Genomic DNA, 22,801 nt, shown 5'->3' with positions numbered 1-22,801 from the left:
TTTGGGCTTCCCAGGTGGCACTAGTGGTAAAGAACTCACCTGTCAATGCAGGAGACATAAGAGATGTGGAATTATACTGCATTAAAAACTGAAAAAAATAGCATTTGGTAAAGAAAATAGAGACTAGTATAACTCTGTGAGGGCTTCCCTCATAGCTCAGTTGGTAAAGAGTCTGCCTGCAGTGCAAGAGACCCGGGTTTGATTCCTGGGTGGGGAAGATCCCCTGCGGATGGAAATGGCAACCCGTGGGAGCATCCCATGGACAGAGGAGCCTGGCAGGCTATGATCTGCCAGGGGTCTTGGGGTTGCAAGTGTTGGACACAACTGAGTGACTAAGCTTACACACACACACACACACACACACACACACACCTATAACTCTGTGACTTTAAATAATAGTATATATTGAAACATCATGATTTTGATAGAAAAAGAGAAGGAGAAAAGCTGAAAAACTATGTATCAATTACCATGTCTGTAACATCTGAGGAAGGAGAAGGAATGGCAACCCACTCTTGTAGTCTTGCCTGGAGAATCCCGTGGACAGAGGAGCCTGATGGGCTGTAGTTCGGTGGGGATCACAAAGAGTCAGACACAACTTAATGCCTAAACAACATCTGAGGAAAAGTGAGTAACAAAAAATTTCAAAGCTTTTGAAAAAGAGGTTTCACACCTTTAAAAGCTCTCTTTTGTTTATGTGTGCTTGTTGTTGAAGAAATGTGGCCCAGCAGAAATAATTTATAGACCATTAACAACCAGGGAGCATTGGATATATAACTGGGTAATTTAGGGGTTGATTAATTTATTTCTAATGAGGGTTGTCACCAAGATTTAATTTATACACTGGTGTATCATGTTTGGCACATAGTAGGCACTCATGAAATGCCAGTCTCTTCCTCCCACAGTCTCCACTTGCCTTATGTTACTAACCTGATGGTTGCATGATATCAACATTTCATGGTTTCACATTTGGAAGAGGGAATCTCAAGCCTGTATTAATTTTCTCTGTTCTGTGTGCAGCTCAATTAATCTCATATTAACTGTAATTACTCTTCTAGCCCTTTTACTTCAGTAATTACTAAACTTGTGACTGCCATAAACTGGCTCTCATATGTTTCATGTTCTCAGTGCAGAAAACTATTCATTTACTTCAAATCAGATGGATTTTAAAAGGTGAAAAACACTTTTAAGCATGAGTGAACTAAGAAGGAAGGAGGGCGACCATCAATTTACCACCAAGTCTGGAAGCTTTAGGCATCTGCTGTGAACACAGTGATGTTATTAACCAGTCTCCCAGTGATGCGCCTGAGCAGCAGAGGCTCCTTCTCCCTGTCTAGGTGTCTACCATCTTGAAGTTGTGCTGTGTTTGAGCCTGGGCTGTCTCTCAAGACTGTAAATGACTTTTTCATTAAACTGTGTCCCCAAGGTCTTCCCAAGGAGTATGCGCTTACCTGGCAGAGCCATCAGAAAAATGCTGTTGACATATTTCTTATAATATTAAAGTCTGTTAGCTGATATCTTCACATGGGCTTTTAGAAAAATCTGAATTACAATGTTTAGAACAGACTCAATCAAAATGATATTTTTTGTGTTAGCGGAGCTTTTTGAGAGAGTTTATTAGGTAATTTTATTAACTAATGTTTCAAATGGAAAAGTATTTCTGCAATATTTATTGTGGAATATTGTTAAAAACAAAAAATAGCAGAGAAAATCATAACACATAAGCTTATCCTCAGAGATAACCACTTTCAACATCTTCTTATCTTTTTTCCTCTGTATGAATCTTATCTGATCAAAAAGGGCATTTCTTCATGCTGTCTGTTTTGAAAATCTGTCACTCAGTATGTTACCTGTATCTTCTCCTGTTGTATGATACTATTCTTCAGCATATGGCTGCTTTGAATTCCATTGTGTTTATTTTCTCAAAGCTTGTGTTGTTGGACATTTGATTGTGAAGGTTTTTTCATGATCATTAACAATGCTATAACATTCACATATATTTCAGTTGAATGGTTATGCATGTGGGCTTTTGAATATGCACGATTGATTGCTATTTGATCAAGGGACCTTTACAAAATCTTCATGTCTTCAGTCAGTGTGGATATAGTGATAGCACATTTCTCTGAGAGTTGTGCTTATATGCTGGATATAAAGTCTTAGGACAATGCCTGCTTTGTAATACCTGCTCAACAAATGTTATATATGATTGTTCTTTATTAGATACATTTTCACACATGATCTTATTTCTAGAAATGAAATATCTGGATCAAAGGTCATAATAATTTTTTATCTTTTGATTCAAATGAATAACTATGGGCCAGATTTGGACAGAATCTGAGGGAATACCTATATGCTAAATATAGGTTATGTGCATGGGTAACTCATGTTTGTGACTCACAGTTCTGTTTTCTACTGGAAATGCACATTCTTTCTCTCTTAATTGTGGAGTTATTCTGTGTGCCACTGAAGCCATCTGTGTAGAACATAAAAAATGGAAAGTGCTGCAAGGTCCTCTGAGATGAGAGAATTAGATTTTTATTCTGTAAGCTTATAAATTTTCATTGATTCCAACTGGCTATCTGGGGTGTATGCAAGTAGGGACTTTCTGCAAATGAACATTAAGTTTTTACTTTCCCCTTTTCCTCTGTTTAGCTTGGGACATCTGGGTCTGGCTTTTCTTATTGTAGCTGAGCTGAATATATGGTATGGGGTGTTTCTGTAGTATATAAAAGAGCCTTTCCTTCAACGGAATCTGAAACTCTTCCAAAGTCAGAAGGAGAAAAAAATCCTAACCCTGAAAGAAATCACTTGTTTGACTGTAATAATCTATTGAAACTGGTTAAAGCATTAAACAAAAAATAAATGAATCAGATAGTTAGAACTAGTATGTCAGGAAAATAGACAGAACATAAAATGCCTCTGGAATCTGTAGGATATTTTCTGGTACAAGGGGGTTTCTGAGTCATGGTTCATTTACAATGTCTGTTTCCTCACTCAGGGAAGGATTTCTAATAGATTCAAGGAGACGCTAAGCTTTGCAAATGTCTTGCTCAAATAAAGGCAGCTCTGTGAGGGATAGATTTGCTCTGTTTATGGAGAAAACTTGCCAGTCATGTTTCACATTGTGTACCCTTCAGAAGAACAACCGTCTTCTTTCACGTCATGGTGAAGATGGAGGCTTGTACAATCGTGACTTCAAGATCTCAGATCAGAGGCGTCATGAGCCGTGACTTTTTTAGACTAACTGGAGATTGACCGCCAACTTGTTCCGGAAGTTGTGGTAGACTTAGAGAAATGTACTGCTGGTCAGATCAGAAAGAGTTTGAAAGCCATCCTGAAGTTTTACTACCATAAAATCTGATGGAGGGTTTAGCTGTGCCACTGAAAGGATGCTATTTTCAGCTTTTAGACCAGAGCATCATGGTCTTTGCATGGTAGGAATTTGACGAAACCTCAGTAGTCCTCAAGATGCTTGTCTTAGTTTTCAAGGTTAGACTAAGAAATTTAGCTCTTGAGCCAGTCCTACGGGAGGTGGTCTCCCAGAACAGTGAGTTTTTCTTTATTTCAATTGTAATAACTATGGGACTGTTGAGAAGATGATGAAATGTCATAGACTTAATGGAAGCATTCAGCATTTGACTATAAATTCTGGCAGAGAAGAAAGGTACATTTTTTGGCTTGCTTGCATCTCAGACTAAATCTCTGGGACCATTAGAAACCGTGTAAATATCATCTCACTCTGTCAGGCCACATCTGTCTTCTACGTATATACCAACATGGGTTTTGGTTCAGGGTTAAATATTAACTCTCTAAAAATTAATGATGATTTAATTATGAGGATTCCATATCAGAAAGAAGTATTCAAAGCCTATGAAGCACTTTGAGTAGGACTTAGGAGAACTGAGTTTTTGTTTCTGTTTATATGATACTATTGAGTTGGAACAAGTCATGAGCCTCATCTAGGCCTCAGCTTTCTCATCTAAAAGTGGAGTTATATTTGGTGGTTCCCTTATACTGCTAATGCATCTTGTTAGGAGCCATGTTCAAAAATTCTCATTAATGTCAACGATCTTTAAGAAGAATTCCCATCAAAAATAAGTTTGTATGATTAGTTTCAGCAAGCTTTCCTATAGTATCCTCATTGTATTAGTCAAGTTGGGCTGCTATAACAAGCCACCATTGACAAAGGGGCCTAGACAACAGATACTGATCACATTTCTAGGGACTGAGAGGATAGAGATCAGGGTGCCAACATGATCAGGTCCTGGTAGGGGCTCTCCTTCTGGCTTGCAGATAACTATCTTGTTGCTGTATTCTTTTATGATGGAGAGAGAACAGGTGGGGTGGGGGAGTGCCATAGGGTTTTTTTCTCTTCTTATAAGACCACTAATCCCATCATGAGGGCATCAGCCTCATGATCTCTTCTAAATCTACTATCACACTGCGGGTTAGGGATTCAGCATTTGAATTTGGGAGGATACATCAATCTGTAACACTCATCTTTCAAAACCGGGTGTGATTTCCTCCTATTCACTTCTTATTGTTTTGTTTGTTTTCTGGTTTTGGTGGGGTGGGGGTGATTTTTTTTTTTTTCCTGTATTGCACTGCATGGCATGTGAGATCTTAATTCCTTGACCAGGGATCAAACCCATGACCCCTGCATTGGAAGTCCAGAGTATTAACCACTGGATTGCCAGGGAAGTCCCCCTATTCACTAATTCTTAATATTTGCAAAAGATTCTATATAATTTCCTTCTTGCAGAGAATCAGAAATTTTAAAGTTAAGTATAGTTATGAACTCTAAGGAAACAAAAATTTTTAATAGAAAGGAACTTTAGGTGAACTCTTCCCTGTAAAGCTAAAGAGGTTAATTGGCTTCTGGAAGGTGCGTTTCTTTTTTCTTTTTCCTCTTGGAGCCTCCATGTATGAAGTCTTCATTTAAGAAACTTCTGTCTCTTATGAGTCAAGAAAATTGTAATGAATCATAACACCCAAATTCATAGTAAGCCTTGCAACTCAAAATGTGGTTCACCAATGAGCAGTATTAGAATCCCCTAGGAGCTTGTTATAAATTCAGAATCTCAGCCTCCACCCAGATCTACTGAATCAGAACTTGCATTTTAACAAGACCTCAGGTGATTTCTCTGCACTTTACAGTCTGAGAGGCACTCTTAGACCATGTAGAACATAGACTTATGATCTCAATTTAGTTATTTCTTCAATGGGCTTCCCTGGTGGGCTCAGATGGTAATGAATCTGCCTGCAATTCTGGAGACCCTGGTTTGATCCCTGGGTAGGGAAGATTCCCTGGAGAAGGAAATGGGGACTTACTCCAGTATTCTTGCCTTGGAAATCCCAGACAGAGGAGCCTGGTGGGCTACAGTTCATGGGGTTGCAAACAGTTCATGAGGTTGCAGAGTCGGACACAACTGAGTGACTAACACTTACTGCTTACTAGAGTACTCTTTTGAAAATAATTATAATTTATTGTTTATTTTCTCTGTATTATACCAAGTGTCTTATTTTGAATCTCCACAACAAGGTTAGTAGTGTTTTCTTTTACATATAAAAATATGGGGATTCAGAGAGGTAAAGTAACTTGTCCAAGGTTGCATGCTTGTGAATGACACAACTTGGATTTAAAGTGAGGATTTCTCTTGCTTTAAATTTCATATATTTTTCACTACGCTATATGGTTTAGGCTTTATTTAATGCACATTGATGTATTAGGAGACCTGGGTAGGTGAATCTTTGCTAAAAGTAAAATTTAATTTTTAAGGCTATTGATTTTGGGAAGATTTTAGTATTAATATCTTAGGACTTAAAAATGAAAATAATTGTTCTTTGAAATTTCATTCAATGGAGTAAAATTTCTTAGACATGTTAGACAAAAACTTTCAGGTTCTAGGTCAAGGAAAAGAAACAAAGTTTCATACTTGTAAAAAGAAAATTTACTCTTTCTCTGTAATTTACTTTACTTTGGGAATAATATTGTGTTTCTGTTATAAACTGAGTTGCATTATTTATAGTTTTTTCCATACTTGATACCCAGTTTGAACTTTGATTATATTAGACACCATTCAGGAATATAAGTGATCATGGTGTCCATTTTCTGTTATTGAAACACATCAATTTTCTCTTCACTATTACACTAATTCCTCATAAGTTTTAATGTCACACACAGCAACTTGGGCAACAAATAAAATAACAAAATAAAATAAAATAACAAAAATAACAACAAATAAGATAAAATCTGATCCTCAAACATATTATTGGGAATATTTATTGGTCCAAATAAGCTTTCCACTAGTAACTATTTTTTAAAAATGAGAACCAACATAAAGAGCAAAATAAGATACTTAATAATTCTTATTTGTTTGCACAACATGGAATATTATATCATGAGGCATAAATTTTCCACCTCTTAAGGTTGTCTAGCTTCTTTACCAAAAGTTAATTGCCTGGTTCTTCACTGCCGGCTTATTCTTTTTAAGAAGTCCAGATTCTTGCTTGGATTATTATAGATAATCTATATTAGAGAAAAGAGAATTTTAGTCATATCCACCTATTTATTGTCCGGGTCCCCCTCTAACCCTTTGAAGATGTTAACTTAGAATTTCTGAGTCTGAGCAGTGACATCTTCCAACCTTAATATAGAGAAGAGTTGTAAGAACTGGAAACATAAAGAAGAAAAAAGTGAAATGATTTTTAAAAACAGAAAGATGTACTGTAATTGTGTGGTTTACCAACCATAGAAGGGAGTATTCTCATTGGCTGGCCCAGGCTATGAAAAACAGGGCAGTGCAAACAGGCAGCAGGAGAAAAGGTTGGGACCTAAGGAAAGTAAGAAGGAGTATAGGGTTTAAGCCATCATGGCACCATGTAGAACATAGTAGAGAGATGGCAGGAATTAGACTTATTGACAGTGGACTATCAGACTATCTGATAGTGGACTATCAGAGCTAGCAGAGGAGATTGGCAATAGACATAGGGGAAGGAAGCAGAGATGCCATCTAAAATGGCACAGCAACCTGAAAATACTCATTGTAAGACAAACAACTCTGCATTTCTTCATGGTGTCCTGAAACAGCTGAAATCTCACGTGGTGCAATACTTGTGTTCCCGAAAAAGAGTAAAGAAGAAGATAATGCACTTTAAGAAGATTGTTCACAGTAAATTATCAAAATTTAAGAGCCACCAGAACCTAATAATTTGGCCCTGAAGAATCTAGAAACCTCACCCTGTCTCCTGGTTGTTACAGACTGTAGACGTCTTCTTGTTAGACATGTGTCGCCTCTCAGTGAGTTCTCTGAGTCTCATTCCAACAGGACTGGAGTTTGTCATGACCACAGTGACTGCATAGGAGACGTAAGTTACAAGAGAAACATTGTACATTGCCATCATTGCAAATTTGCCAGCTATATATTTCTGTGGCATGTCAAGATCCTTTACGGGAGATGAAAACATACCCAGCTTAAAATTGTGTTCATTTAAGAAATAGTCTTTATTTTAGATATTTTCAAAATTCTCCTATACATACCTATTTCAAAGTACATGTTCTTTTCCAGGTAAAGCATCTTCCTATAACTTTTTAGTGACCATCTGGAGTTAAAATGTCATGTTCTTGGGAATTATGAGCTTGATTTGTACAATTGCAAAGCCTTCATTTTTGAAGGAAATTGGAACTGGATATGGAATCATGTGGCAAGTCTGTTCCTTGAAAATGATTCATAGGTGAGCCCAACGAGTGGGGCTGTCTTCTTCCTTTTCACTACCTATAATTGCTTCCTTGGAGGAAACTGCCTTGCCCCAGTACTGCAGACCAGTGTCGTGTGAGGAAATGTGTTTGCTAGTTGCTTAATCGCTCAGGTAGGAGAAAGCCACTGACACAGTCTCTTCTCTTTCTTCATTTCCCTCATGATTCAAATTTCAGATCTGTGGATTCTTAGAGCTAAAAGAGGATCATCCAGCTCACTTATGGTGGGATGTTAAAGACATGGCTGGTCAATGTTGCTTTGCTGCAGGGCTTGGCGCTAGAACTCAAGTCCCATGCTTCACAGTTAAGTTCAGTTCAGTTGCTCAAATGTGTCTGACTCTTTGTGACCCCATGGACTGCAGCACGCCAGGCTTCCTTGTCCATCACCAACTCCCAGAGCTTACTGAAACGCATGACCATCGAGTCGGTGATGCCATCCAACCATCTCATCCTCTGTCGTCCCCTTCTCCTCCTGCCTTCAATCTTTCCCAGCATCAGGGTCTTTTCCAATGAGTCACTTCTTTGCCTCAGGTGGCCAAAGTATTGGAGTTTCAGCTTCAACATCAGTCCTTCCAATGAATATTTAGGACTGATTTCCTTTAGGATGGACTGATGGACTGGTTGGATCTCCTTGCAGTCCAAGAGACCCTCAAGAGTCTTCTCCAACACCACAGTTCAAAAGCATAAATTCTTTGGTGCACAGCTTTCTTTATAATCCACTCTCACATCCATACATGATTACTGGAAAAACCATAGCTTTGATTAGACAGACTTTTGTTGGCAAAGTAATGTCTCTGCTTTTTAACATGCTGTTTAGGCTGGTCACAGCTTTTCTTCCAAGGAGCAAACGTCATTTAATTTCATGGCTGCAGTCACCATCTGCAGTGATTTTGGAGCCCCCCAAAATAAATTCTGCCACTGTTTCCATTATTTCCCCATCTATTTGCCATGAAGTGATGGGACCAGATGCCATGATCTTAGTTTTCTGAATGTTGAGTTTTAAGCCAGCTTTTTCACTCTCCTCTCGCACCTTCATCAAGAGGCTTCCCGGGCCAGAGCTCTTTTCTAGGACACCATTCTCACTATGCCTGTGACAGCTGCTGAACTCGCCCAAGGCTAGGTGACTGATGGAGAGAACCATGAATTTGGGAGATGAAAAGTCTCAATTTGATGCTTGATTTGGCACTGTCATTTTAGACTTCAGTTGTTGAGAGGAGGATTAAATTTGATTAAAGTGACGTGATGGGTCACTTCCAGTGCTTGGTTTGTTTCCCTAAGCATAGATGCTGACTAAAAAGAGATCGGACCAATTCCTACATGGCTTAAGGAGGAAAGAGGTGTGATTATGAGGATGTTTCTGTTTCTGAAGTTAAAGGGTGAGGTACATGGTGGGCTCTCTGTGGTTGAATGAACTCTTCTCGGATACTATGCTGACATTTTGAATTACTCACATTCATTTGGTGGTTCTTTAGTTTTAAACCAGAGTCTTCACATCTGTCCTCTGGTATTTGTCATTTAAAATACCCTAAAAATATGCACCATCCATTCACCTCTGTCTTTCCCCTACCCTAATAATATTGCAAATCTTTGCTGAGAAAATAGCCTGTAAACGGTTAGCTCCTGCCTTCTCCTTACAAGTGCCAGGGTTAAAAACGAATATTAGAACTGGGAAGTGTTCACACACAAATGAAAAGCTTTTGACAGGCAAACCACTCCAGTATTCTTGCCTGGAAAATCCAATGGACAGAGGATCCTGGCAGACTATAGTCCATGGGATCGCAAGAGTCAGACACTACTTAGCGACTAAACCACCACCAAACACCTGTTTAAGAAAGCCTATTTTCTCTTTCTTGCTGATGAATTGCCAGAGGATTTCTCAAATTATTCTGCCATTGTGTCTTTTCACCTGACTAGCGAGTACAGTTAATGGCGTCTAGTGCCATCTCTGCCTGGTTTGTCAAACACAAGTCTCTGTTAGGTGCCCAGCCCCATGAGGTCTCTGGCATCCTAGAACCCACCAACTTTTGCATATTCCCTGCTGAGCATAGGGCCAGCTTTCCTCAGAGTTGCCACTAACTTTCCTATGGCTGTGCTTACTCCTATCACTTCCTGTGGCTCTACATTCTTTTAAAGATAACCTAGTTTTATTTCTTTACTATTGGGTAAAGCATAGAGGTTTTAGTCACTGGTGTTTTCTTGACCACAAATAAAGCATAAAAATAAGGGCTCTGTGTGTATGCTCAGTCGTGTCCTTCTCTTTGCCATCCTATGGACTATAGCCCACTAGGCTCCTTTCGTCCATGGGATTCTCCAGGCAAGAATACTGGAGTGGTTGCCATTTCTTCCTCTGGGGGTTCTTCCTGACCCAGGAATCAAACCTGCATCTCCTGCATTGGCAAGTGGATTCTTTACCACTGAGTCGCCTGGGAAACCCAAGTGCTCTGTAGTAGATAGTATTTCAGGAGCTGAATTCCAACATCCACTGAACTGAACAGTGGAAACTTTCTAAAGAAAAGAATCTCTGACCCAAACTGAGAGGTTGTCCCAGTCCTTTGAAAAGCCCATGTTCAGTTTGCAGTCGAATGAAGGTTAGTGACATTCTTATATATTTTGGTTACATCACATTGTTTGAGATCATAATGTTCCTAATGTTCTTTACACCTGTCTCAAACTTTTCCTTTTTGCCTTTCTTTTAAAGTCAAACATTATCATAATTAATATTTAAAAAGAGATTTTTACTAGGAATCGATGAGACATTTGGCATTTGCCTTCATTTTCTTTGGAAGATGTTTATTTTTCTTGTCAGCTATAGGGGAATAAACCTGCTATGAAAGCTGATAGACCCCAGCCGTCAGGAGCATTTGTCTGGTATTATTTCGATAGTCCTACACATGACATTGCCAACAGACTGTCACAGAAACTAAGAAACATAGTGAACATCATTTATTTTTTGTGGAAACAGTATGGGTTTTCCCATTATAAGAGCACTGTAACAAATATAACCCAAAGAAATTCTTTAAGATAAATATTTATGTAAGGTATGGATGACACATCTGGCCTTGCCACTTTTGGGTACTTTAGTACTTTAGCAGAAAGCATTGTTCTTTTTTTTAAAAAAAAAAACCTTTTGATTTTGTATTGCAGTATAGCCAATTAACAATGTTGTGATAGTTTCAGGTGAATAGTGGAGGGATTCAGCCATACATATACATGTATCCATTCTCCCTCAAACTCCCCTCCCATCCAGACTTTCACACAACATTGAGCAGAGTTTCCTGTGCTATACAGTAGGTCCTTGATGGTTATCCATTTTAAATATAGCTGTGTATACATGACCTTCCCAAACTTTCTAACTATCCCTTCCCTGCTTCCTTTCCACCAGCAACCATAAATTCATTCTCTGTCTGTGAATCTTATTTTGTAAATAAGTTCATTTGTATCATGTGCTTTCAGATTAACATATAAAGGACATCATACGATGTTTCTGCTTCTCTGTCTGATTTACTTCACTCAGTATGACAGTCTCTGGGTCCATCCTTCTTGCAGCAAATGACATTATTTCATTCTTTTTAATGGCTGTGTAATATTCCACTGTATATCTATATCAATCTATATATATCACATCTTCTTTATCCATTCCTCTGATGATGGACATTTAGTTGTTTCCATGTCTTGGCTATTGTAAACAGTGCTGCAATGAGCATTGGGGTGCATGTATTCTCTTGGGCCATGTTTTCCCCAAATACATGCTGAGGAGTGGGATTGCAGGGTCATATGGTGGCTCTAGTTTTAGTTTTTTAAGGAACCTCCATACTGTTCTCCATAGTGGCTGTACCCATTCAGAAGGCATTGTTCTTGTGTTAGAGATAACATTTGCAGTGACGATATGTAATGTGGAACAGTGGAATTCTGTCGCGGTGGAGATGTCGGGAAACCAGATGTAGCTTCTTCATAGAGTCAGGAGGGAGATTCACAGTGCAAAGCTCTCCTCAGGTTTTAACTTGCACAGTGAATGAGTATGCGATTAAGTGATGTTCTATACAGAAGCCTTTTCTAGAGTATGAACTATCTAACAAGGAGAATTGCAAGCAAGTCATTTTTATAAACATTCCTGTTTGTGGTTAGTTTGGGAATCTGGATTCTTTGGAGAGCAATATCTTTCCTTTTGGTTTTATGACCATCTTTTTCTTAATGCTTAGGAAGAAACGAGCTTTGCCAAACATCTTTTTTTCCCTCTGGCATTAGTGTCTTCTGGAAAATGAAAATGGAAATGGCCCAGTTTCTCTTACTAAAGTCTTCAGATATTTATATATGTAGTTTAATAGTTTCATCCTGAAAAAATAAAGCACCTTTCCACATTTTTTTAAGGGATAGAAATGAAAAGTTACCAGTTTACTATCAATGGAAAGTAGACCTTCTATGGTGACATGCACATTTTTATGTGGATATATTCAAATAGAGACAGACAAAATTGGCAAGATGAATAGAGGAGAGCAGGCAGGAACTATGCTTGCAATTCATGTCTATGACTGATTCAATCTAAAGGAAAGACTAAACATTTCATGTTTTTGTTTGTGGCAGTTAAGTCCTTTTAGTTTTTTGCTAATAATGAGACAACTCTGCAGAAGGTAAAATAATAAAAATGTTTTCACTGTCTACTTTTGTCCTGAAATTACTATTCCGTGAGTTTATGGAAAACATTTAAAGAAGCCTAAGATAACCCAAATACAATCAAAGGAGAGCACAGACTGTGTTTTGTGAGTGTGCAATGCATGGGACTGTTTCAATCTAGTCTATGATGAGATATTTGTTCATTCCTAGGCACAATCCCACGACTCAACTTCCTAGAGTGTCAAATGATTCTTCTTATTTGTCTGACACTTCTCTTCTCTGACAACAAATATTGCTCATGCTCTGTGCTATAGAAACTGTGGCAGCTCTGTCTCTAGTGGGGGAAAGTTGAGACATTGTCACGGGCCTCCCTTATTGCCCTTCCTCATAAGTAGGCATCAGCGTACAAAGGAGACAATAAACGAGAACAGGTCTCGTGAGCTGCCAAAGGCTATGTCAATGAGATTCCAAAACAAAAGTTGGGCTTTATTCTATCGCACTGTCACATCCAAGAAGGGGTCGCTGATGGACGACAAACGTTTGATATTTAGAAACTATCAGACAAAAGCCCAGTCTTTTCTGCACAAAGTTCTCCAAAAGTATTAGGAAACAAATTAATGCAAATATAATTCAAGTTAAAGTACTATTTTAGCATAGTTGTTTTGTCACATCTCTTTTCTGATGGCCATTCTTTGGGTAATTTTTGTGCTAAGCCATTTTGGATTTCATCTGACATGTTGATGGCAGAGTGGTGTGTCCTATGTGCATGGAAAATAAACGTGGAAAATGACTTATTGTTGCTCTCTGAAAGCTCTTCAGTTTCTGAATTCTAAGGCAAATTAGGTCTCAGATTTCATTTTTGTAGCAGTAGTATCAGTGAGTGATAAAAACTAGAATGTTTGAATTTACCTATATCCACACATATCAGAAAAGAGAATTCTTTTTTCATAAGAAAAGGTTAAGCAGTTGTTTAGAAAACCTCACAATATTTCTACTGCTTGCCTTTAAGTCACTTTCCTCCAAGTGGCTTTAAAATTATTATCATCAGCTCAGCTGCAATGGGATGGATGTTCTTCTATCTCATGAACCCAAAGACAAATTCTTAGCTAATTCAAATGGTATTTGCTATGGTCAGTGAAGAAAATTACCCATTTAAGGGCTGCTAACATCATGAGGGTGCAGTTAGGAGGGTTAAAAACGTGTAGTTGAAATGCTGTTCTTGCAATACATCTGTTTGGAAAGCAAACATATTTAAAATGAGATAAGTGAAAATAAAATATTGCATCACACAGAACTATTCAGTTTAAAACAGGTGGGATCTTGAATTAAAAGCAGCATGAGTGGAAGGTATTATAAAATATACCCACCTGTGGTTTGGAGCTAGAAAGTTTGGGGCTGAGTTTTTAAAACAATTACTACCATCAACCATGCAAACCACACCAAGAAAATCCTGCAGACTTGCTTTGTGATTTTAAGCAGAGAGCATAAGTGATTCTTCTTTGGAAAAATGGAAAACACAGCAAAATAAAGCAAAAGAATCATTTCTGAATTCCTGAAGGAATGTAGATTTGCAGAATTGAGGCGGTTTCTTGTTGGTTTTATCAAGTGGGCACCTGAGATAAGGAGAACCAGCAACAGACAATTTGCAATTATTGAGAAAAAGCTGAAAGGAACATGGGTCCCTCTTCTCAGCCTCGGCCCTCCAGGTTGGTGCAATACTATTTCTCCAATTTTACAAATGAGTGGACTGTGACCCAGAAAGATTGGTGGTTCTTCCATGACCATACAACACGGTAGAAAGGGAATTCAGACCTGGGTTATCTGCCCCTTCTTATACACGTCTGAAACTACAATGTTCTCTTTTGGCTTGTGAGATTTTTATTTTATATATATATATACATATATATATGAGGCCATCACTGCATTTCTTAGATGCTTGCAAGGATCAAAAGTTAATTACAGAGAGATTGGGATTGCCAGCCCTGCCTTTGTTGAATATGACCTTTTACCCACTTTATGTATCACTGAAGCCATTCTATCTATTTCTTTTAATTATTACAAAATCCCCTTTAAAAGTGTTCCTCTAGGGGATCTTCCTGACCCAGAGATCGAACCTGTGTGTCCTGCATTGCAGGCTGATTCTTTACCTGCTGAACCATCTGGGAAGCCCCTTGAAAGTGTTATTCTTCTGTTTTTATAGCCCCGAGGCCCAACCTGGTTAAATTACTTGCCTGAAGTCAGTGTTAGCATACAGTCAACCAGGATTAAAAGCTCACCCTGTTTAAGTCTGTAGCTACTGCTACATTTATTATCTCTGAAATCTTCACAGGGAGAGAGAGTAAATAACAGGGCTGTGGTTTCTAATTTAAAATTGTCTGTTACCTGACAAGCAAAAGATCCTTAGAACGTCTCTAAGAAAAAGAAAAATAGTTTGGGGAATCCTGGGTCTCTTCTTAGTGAGGACTCAGCAGCCTTGCTCTGTTGTTTTACTTGTTAGGGGTTTTCCTTTACTGCATATTAATTCCTCATCCCCGTGGTACGAGAAATTTAAGGAGCAGGAAAGGGCTGTCTGGCTCACTGGGACCGGGCTGCTATTTAGTCTGGCTGTTTCCTATGCTGTAAGTCGATTGATTATCCTGCCTATCGTGTGTTGACATATTTTGCTTGCTGTACTGATTATACATTGGGAGTGCTAATTCTTTTATTGGGTTAGAGTTCAAAGGTGCTCATCTGTCAGCAGAAAGTCTCTCATTTCATGGCGTGCGCGGTCTCCTCTGATATCTGTCATTTATATACTGTTCTCAGAGGTTTTCCTCTGATTTCTGGTCCTAGTTCAATAGCAAAGATCTTGAAGGAGTTTCCTTTGTAGTGGGCTATTTTGTACGGTTTTTGGAGGCAGATTCTGCTCTTTGAAGATATGCAGAATTGGCATTTCACAGACTCTAACTGAAGCAATGGAAATCACACTATATCCTGCTCTTTGATTTTAACAACTCTGTTGGTGCAGATCTCCAAATCTTGGACTTTGCTCAAACACGGTAAATTTCTGAGACCAATAAACGAAGAGATCCAAACTTGGGTTTTGCATGTCAATATCACTGCTGTCTGGCTAACCATCAGGGAATAGATTCCCATGAAGAAGAGTCTGAGAGTGGAGATTCAATTACTCAGAACAACATAAAATCTCACCTTATGTCCAAATGTCTTTTTCATCAAATCTGAGAAATTATAGTGGTATGTAAATATTTGTGTGTGTATGTATATATATATATGCTTAGTCTCTCAGTCATGTCGAATTCTTTCCTACCCTTTGGGCTGTAGGCTGCCAGGCTCCTCTGTCCTTGGGATTCTCCAGGCAAGAATACTGGTGTGGGTTGCCATTTCCTTCTCTAGGGTATCTTCCCAACTCAGGGATTAAACCCTCATCTCCAGTGTCTCCTGCATTGCCGGCAGATTCTTTACCTGTTGAGCCATTGGGCAATGCATAATTCCGAACTGGAATCATAAGTAGAAATATCCTTCAAAGTCATCACTTTGATTACCTATGATGAGGTATTTTGCAATTATTTTGAGGTAATTGACATAAGTAGCTTGCTGTTCTTGACAGGATTGCCAATACGTCAGGAATACGTTCTGTTATAGCTTATAGTTGAATTTATATTTTCTTACATGTTGCATTTAGAAGTGATCAGAATAATAAAAATAAAGTGTCATAGTAATCATAATTTTAAAAATGGTCTTTGTGAATTGGTAAGATAATCAATGATGACTAGTGTATGTTCTAAATAACTTATGGTGTTTGAACAAGTTACTCTTCATATAAAACATGGACAAACCCTGATCTAGAGAAGTAGCTGGAATTGGTTCTTAAGCAACTGGGCCATGTGTCTAGAGGGGAGTTAAGCAAAGCCATAGCAGTCCCTTGCTGGAAAAGAGAGGAACATGGGAGTTATTGTCATATTTTAATGACTTTATTTATCGTTTTTCTTCACTTTTTCATTTTTTTCTTTCTCTTTTTTTTTTATTGAAGGATAACTGCTTTATAGAATTTTGTCATTTTCTGTCAAACCTCAACATGAATCAGCCATAGGTATACATATGTCCCTTCCCTTTTTGAACCTCCCTCCCATCTCCCTCCCCATCCCACTCTTCTAGGTGGATACTGAGCACCTGTTTGAGTTTCCTGAGCCAGACAGCAAATTCCTGTTGGCTATCTATTTTACACATGGTAATGTAAGTTTCCATGTTACTCTTTCCATACATCTTACCCTCTCTTCCCCTCTCCCGATGTCCATAAGTCTATTCTCTATGTCTGTTTCTCCATTGCTTCCCTGTAAATAAATTCCTCAGTACTATTTTTCTAGATTCCATATATATGTGTTAGAATACAATATTTATCTTTTTCTGACTCACTTTGTATAATAGGTTCTAGGTTCATCAACCTCATCAGAACTGACTCAAATGTGTTCCTTTTAATGGCTGAGTAATATTCCATTGTGTATATGTATCACAACTTCTTTATCCATTCATCTGTTGTTGGACATCTAGGTTGCTTCCATGTTCTAGCTATTGTAAATAGTGTTGCAATGAAGAATGGGATACATGTGTCTTTTTCAATTTCGGTTTCCTCAGGGTATATGCCTAGGAGTGGGATTGCTGGGTCATATGGTGGTTTTATTCCTAGTTTTTTAAGGAATCTCCATACAGTCTTCCATAGTGGCTGTATCAATTTATATTCCCGACAACAGTACAAGAGTGTTCCCTTTTCTCCACAGCCTCTCCAGCATTTATTGTTTGTGGACTTTTTGATGATGGCCATTCTGACTGGTGTGAGCTGATATCTCATTGCAGTTTTGATTAGCATTTCTCTAATAATGAGCGATGTTGAGCATCTTTTCATGTGTTTGTTAGCCATCTGTATGTCTTCTTTGGAGAAATGTCTGTTTAGGTCTTTTCCCCACTTTTTGATTGGGTTGTTTATTTTTCTGGCATTGAGGTATATGAGCTGCTTGTATATTTTGGAAATCAATCCTTTGTTATTTGTTTCATTTGCTATTATTTTCTACCATCCTGAGGGTTGTCTTTTCACCTTGCTTATAGTTTCCTTGGCTGTGCAAAAGCTTTTAAGTTTAATCAGGTCCCACTTGTTTGCTTTTGTTTTTATTTCCGTTACTCTAGGAGGTGGGTCATAGAGGATCTTGCTTTGATTTATGTCATCGAATGTTCTGCCTATGTTTTCCTCTAAGAGTTTTATAGTTTCTGGTCTTATATTTAGGTCTTTAATCCATTTTGAGTTTATCTTTGTGTATGGTATTAGGAAGTGTTCTAATTTCATTCTTTTACATGTAGCTGTCCAGTTTTCCCAGCACCATTTATTGAAGAGGCTGTCTTTGCCCCATTGTGTATCCTTGCCTCCTTTGTCAAAAATAAGGTACCCACAGGTGCATGGGTTTATTTCTGGGCTTTCTATCTTGTTCCATTCGTTATATTTCTGTTTTTGTGCCAGTGCCATACTGTCTTGATGACTGTAGTTTTATAGTATAATCTGAAGTCAGGAAGCTTGATTCTTCCAGCTCCATTCTTCTTTCTCAAGACTACTTTGGCAATTTGGGGTCTTTTGTGTTTCCATACGAATGGTGAAATTTTTTGTTTTAGTTCTATGAAAAATGCCATTGGTAATTTGATAGGGATTGCATTGAATCTGTAGATTGCATTTGGTATTATAGTCATATTCACAATATCGATTCTTCCTACCCAGGAACATGGAGTATCTCTCCATTTGTTTATGTCATCTTTGATTTCTTTCATTAGTGTCTTATAATTATCTGTGTACAGTTCTTTTGTCTCCTTAGGTAAGTTTATTCCTAGATATTTAATTCTATTTTTTGCAATGGTGAATGGGATTGATTCCTTAATTTTTCTTTCTGATTTTTCATTGTTAGTATATAGAAATGCATGTGATTTCTGTGTATTGATTTTGTATCCTGCAACTTTGCTAAATTCATGGAATGGCTCTTGTAATTTTCTGATTCTGTCTTTAGGGTTTTCTATGTACAGTATCATGTCATCTGCAAACAGTGAGAGCTTTACTTCTTTTCTTATCTGGATTCCTTTTATTTCTTTTTCTTCTCTGATTGCTGTAGCTAGGACGTCCAGAACTATGTTGAAAAATAGTGGACACCCTTCTCTTGTTCCTGATCTTAGGGGGAATGCTTTCAGTTTTTCACCACTGAGAATAATGTTTACTGTAGGCTTATCATATATAGCCTTTACTATGTTGAGGTAGGTTCCTTTTATGACCATTTTTTGAAGAGTTTTAATCATAAGTGATTGCTGAATTTTGTCAAAGGCTTTTTCTGCATCTATTGATATTGTCATATGGTTTTTAATCTTTCAATTTGTTAATATGGTATATCACATTGATTGATTTGCATATATTGAAGAATCCTTGCATTCCTGGAATAAACCCAACTAGATCATGGTGTATGAGCTTTTTGATGTGTTGCTGAGTTCTGTTTGCTAGAATTTTGTTGAGAATTTTTGCATTTATGTTTATCAGTGATATTGGCCTATAGTTTTCTTTTTTTGTGTTGTCTTTGTCTGGTTTTGGTATCAGGATGCTGGTGGCCTTGTAGAATGAGTTTGGAAGTGTTCCTTCCTCTGCAATTTTCTGAAGGAGTTTTAGAAGGATAGGCATTAGCTCTTCTCTTCTCTAAATGTCCTGGGCTTTTGTTTTGGGGGAGATTTTTTATCGCAGCTTCAATTTCAGTGCTTGTAATTGGGTTGTTCATAATTTCTATTTCTTTCTGCTTCAGTCTTGGAAGATTGAACTTTTCTAAGAATCCGTCCAGTTCTTCCAGGTTATCCATTTTATTGCCACATAGTTATTCATAGTAGTCTCTTATAACCCTTTGTATTTCTGCATTGTCTATTGTAACCTCTCCTTTTTCATTTCCAGTTTTTCTGACTTGATTCTTCTCTCTTTTTTTATTGATGAGTCGGGTTAAAGGTTTGTCAATTTTGTTTATCTTCTCAAAGAACCAGCTTTTAGTTTTATTCATCTTTACTACTGTTTCTTTCATTTCTTTTTCATTTATTTCTGCTCTGATCTTTATGATTTCTTTCCTTCTACTAATTTTGGGGGGTTTTTGTTCTTCTATTTTCCAGTTGTTTGGTGTAAAGTTAGGTTGTATATTTGATGTTTGTCTTATTTCTTGAAGTAGGATTGTGTCGCTATAAACTTTCTTCTCATAACTGCTTTTGCTGCATCCCATAGGTTGTGAGCTGTTGTGTTTTCATTGTCATTTGTTTCTAGAATTTTTTTGATTTCCCTTTTGATTTCTTAAGTAACCTGTTGGTTATTTAGAAATGTGTGTTTAATCTCTCTGTGTTAGTGTTTCTTACAGTTTTTTTTCTTGTAATCAATATCTAGTCTCATAGCGCTGTGGTTGGAGAAGATGCTTGATATGATTTCAATTTTCTTAAATTTACTGAGGTTTGATTTTTGACCCAAGATTTGGTCTATCCTGGAGAATGTTCCATCCATGTGCACTTGAGAAGAAAGTGTATTCTTCTGCATTTGGATGGAATGTCCTGAAGATATCAATGAGATTCATCTCATCTAATGTATTATTTAAGATTGTGTTTCCTTACTAATTTTCTGTTTTGATGATCTGGCCATTGGTGTGAGTAGGGTGTTAAAATCTCCTACTATTACTGTGTAACTGTCCATTTCTCCTTTTATGTCTGTTGGTGTTTGTCTTATGTATTGAGGTGCTCCTATGTTGTGTGCATAGATATTTACAATTGTTATGTCTTCCTCTTGGATTGATCCCTTTATCATTATGTAGTGTCCTTCCTTATCTCTTGTAATCTTCTTTATTTTAAGGTCTATTTTGTCTGATATGGGGATTGTTACTCCAGCTTTCTTTTGCTTTCCATTTGCATGGAATATATTTTTCCATCCTCTCACTTTCAGTCTATATGTGTCTTTAGGTCTGAGGTGTGTTTCTTGTAGACAGTATATCAGTCGGTCAGTAAGTTCAGTTACTCAGTCGTGTCTGACTCTTTGTGACCCCATGAATCGCAGCACGCCAGGCCTCCCTGTCCATCACCAACTCCTGGAGCTTACTCAAACTCATGTCCATCGAGTCGGTGATGCCATCCAGCCATCTCATCCTCTGTCGTCCCCTTCTCCTCCTGCCCCCAATCCCTCCCAGCATCAGGGTCTTTTCCAATGACTCAACTCTTCCCATGAGGTGGCCAAAGTATCGGAGTTTTAGCTTCAGCATCAGTCCTTCCAATGATCACCCAGGACTGATCTCCTTTAGGGTGGACTGGTTGGATCTCCTTGCAGTCCAAGGGACTCTCAAGAGTCTTCTCCAACACCACAGTTCAAAAGCATGAATTCTTTGGTGCTCAGCTTTCTTCACAGTCCAACTCTCACATTCATATGTGACTACTGGAAAAACCATAGCCTTGACTAGACAGACCTTTGTTGGCAAAGTAATGTCTCTGCTTTTTAATATGCTATCTATGGGTCTTATTTTTGTATCCATTCAGCCAGTCTGTGTCTTTTGGTTGGAGCATTCAGTCCATTTATATTTAAAGTAATTATTGATATATGTGTTCCTATTGCCATTTTCTTAATTGTTTGGGGTTGATTTTGTAGATCTTTTTACTTCTCTTGTATTTCTTGACTATCTAAGTCCTTTTAACATTTGTTGTAAAGCTGGTTTGATGGTATTCTGAATTCTCTTAACTTTTGCTTGGCTGAAAAGCCTTTTATTTCTCCATCAATTTTGAATGAGATGTTTGCTAGGTAGAGTAATCTCGGTTGTAGATTTTTCCCTTTCAGTACTTTAAATATATCCTGCCATTCCCATCTGGCCTGCAGAGTCTGCTGAAAGATCAGCTGTTAAGCGTATGGGGTTTCCCTTGTATGTTACTTGTTGCTTCTCCCTTGCTGCTTTTAACATTTTTTCTTTGTGTTTAGTCTTTGTCAGTTTGATTAGTATGTGTCTTGGTGTGTTTCTCCTTGGGTTTATCCTGTATGGGACTCTTTTTGCTGCTTGGACTTGATTGACTATTTCCTTTTCCATGTTGGGGAAATTTTCAACTATAATCTCTTCAGAAATTTTCTCATACACTTTCTTTTTTCTCTTCTTCTTATGGGACCCCTATAATTTGAATGTTGGTGCATTTGATATTGTCCCAGAGGTCTCTGAGACTGTCCTCAGTTCTTTTCATTCCTTTTACTTTATTTTGCTCTTCAAAAGTTATTTCCACCATTTTATCTTCCAGCTCACTCATTCATTCTTCTGCTTCAGATATTCTGCTATTGATTCCTTCTAGGGTTTTTTTTTTTTTTTTTTTAATTTCAGTAATTGTGTTTTTTGTCTCTGTATGTTTATTCTTTAATTGTCCTAGGTCTTTGTTAATTGATTCTTGCATTTCCTCCATTTTGTTTTCAAGGTTTTTGATAATCTCTATTATCATTATTCTGAATTCTTTTTCAGGTAGTTTGCCTATTTCCTCTTCATTTATTTGGACTTCTGTATTTCTGGTTTGTTCCTTCATTTGTGTAGTATTTCTCTGCCCTTTCATTAATTTTTTTTTAAACTTATTGTGTTTGAGGTCTCCTTTTCCCAGGCTTCAGGGTTGAATTCTTTCTTCCTTTTGGTTTCTGCCCTCCTAAGTTTGGTCCAGTGGTTTGTGTAAGCTTCCTCTAGGGTGAGATTTGTGCTGAGTTTTTGTTTGTTTGTTTTTCCTCTGATGGGCAAGCCTGAGTGAGGTGGTAATTCTGTCTGCTGATGATTGGGTTTGTATTTTTATTTTGTTTGTTGTTTAGATGAGGTTTCCTGCACAGGGTGCTACTGGTGGTTGGGTGATGCCAGGTCTTGTATTCAGGTGGTTTCCTTTCTGTTAATTCTCACTATTTGATACTCCCTAGGATTAGTTCTCTGGTAGCCTAAGGTCTTGGAGTCATTGCTCCCACTCCAAAGGCTCAGGGCTTGATCTCTGGTCAGGAACAAAGATTCCTCAAGTAGTTCGTTATGGCATTAAGTGAGATTAAAACAAATATCCTAAAACAAGAAACCAAAGATGAACCCCAGACAAATGGCAGTTACAAAATCAGGCAAATAATAATTAAAATTATGCAATATACAGATACACCCATGAGCAAAGTCAAAACAGTCCAGCAAAAATAAAGTACAGTAGATTAACCTGGCAAACAAAGGAAATCAAAACTTATGTTTACCTGTTAAGAACAAAACTAACTAAAGCACAAACTGGAAAACAAAACTAAAGCCAGGTGCCAAGTGGGGATTAATGCAATGAAAACTCGCAAATATGTTGAGAAGAAAGGGAGGAAAGAAAAGAAAGAAAAAATAGATATGCAAAGTTAAGTAGAGATAGATGAAGAAGATTTAT

General features: G+C 37.8%; 1 protein-coding gene across 9 annotated transcripts in view; it reads left to right on the top strand.

The window, feature by feature from the left end:
- The window catches only part of MECOM (MDS1 and EVI1 complex locus), a 606,212-nt gene that overhangs the window by 244,389 nt on the left and 339,022 nt on the right, over positions 1-22,801 (top strand). The gene's annotated exons all lie outside the window — the stretch shown is intronic.

The sequence above is a fragment of the Dama dama genome, chromosome 19, assembly GCF_033118175.1.
Source record: "Dama dama isolate Ldn47 chromosome 19, ASM3311817v1, whole genome shotgun sequence".
Taxonomy (NCBI): domain Eukaryota; kingdom Metazoa; phylum Chordata; class Mammalia; order Artiodactyla; family Cervidae; genus Dama; species Dama dama.
Note: the sequence above shows the minus strand (reverse complement) of the source record. Positions and strands in the feature narration are given on the sequence as shown.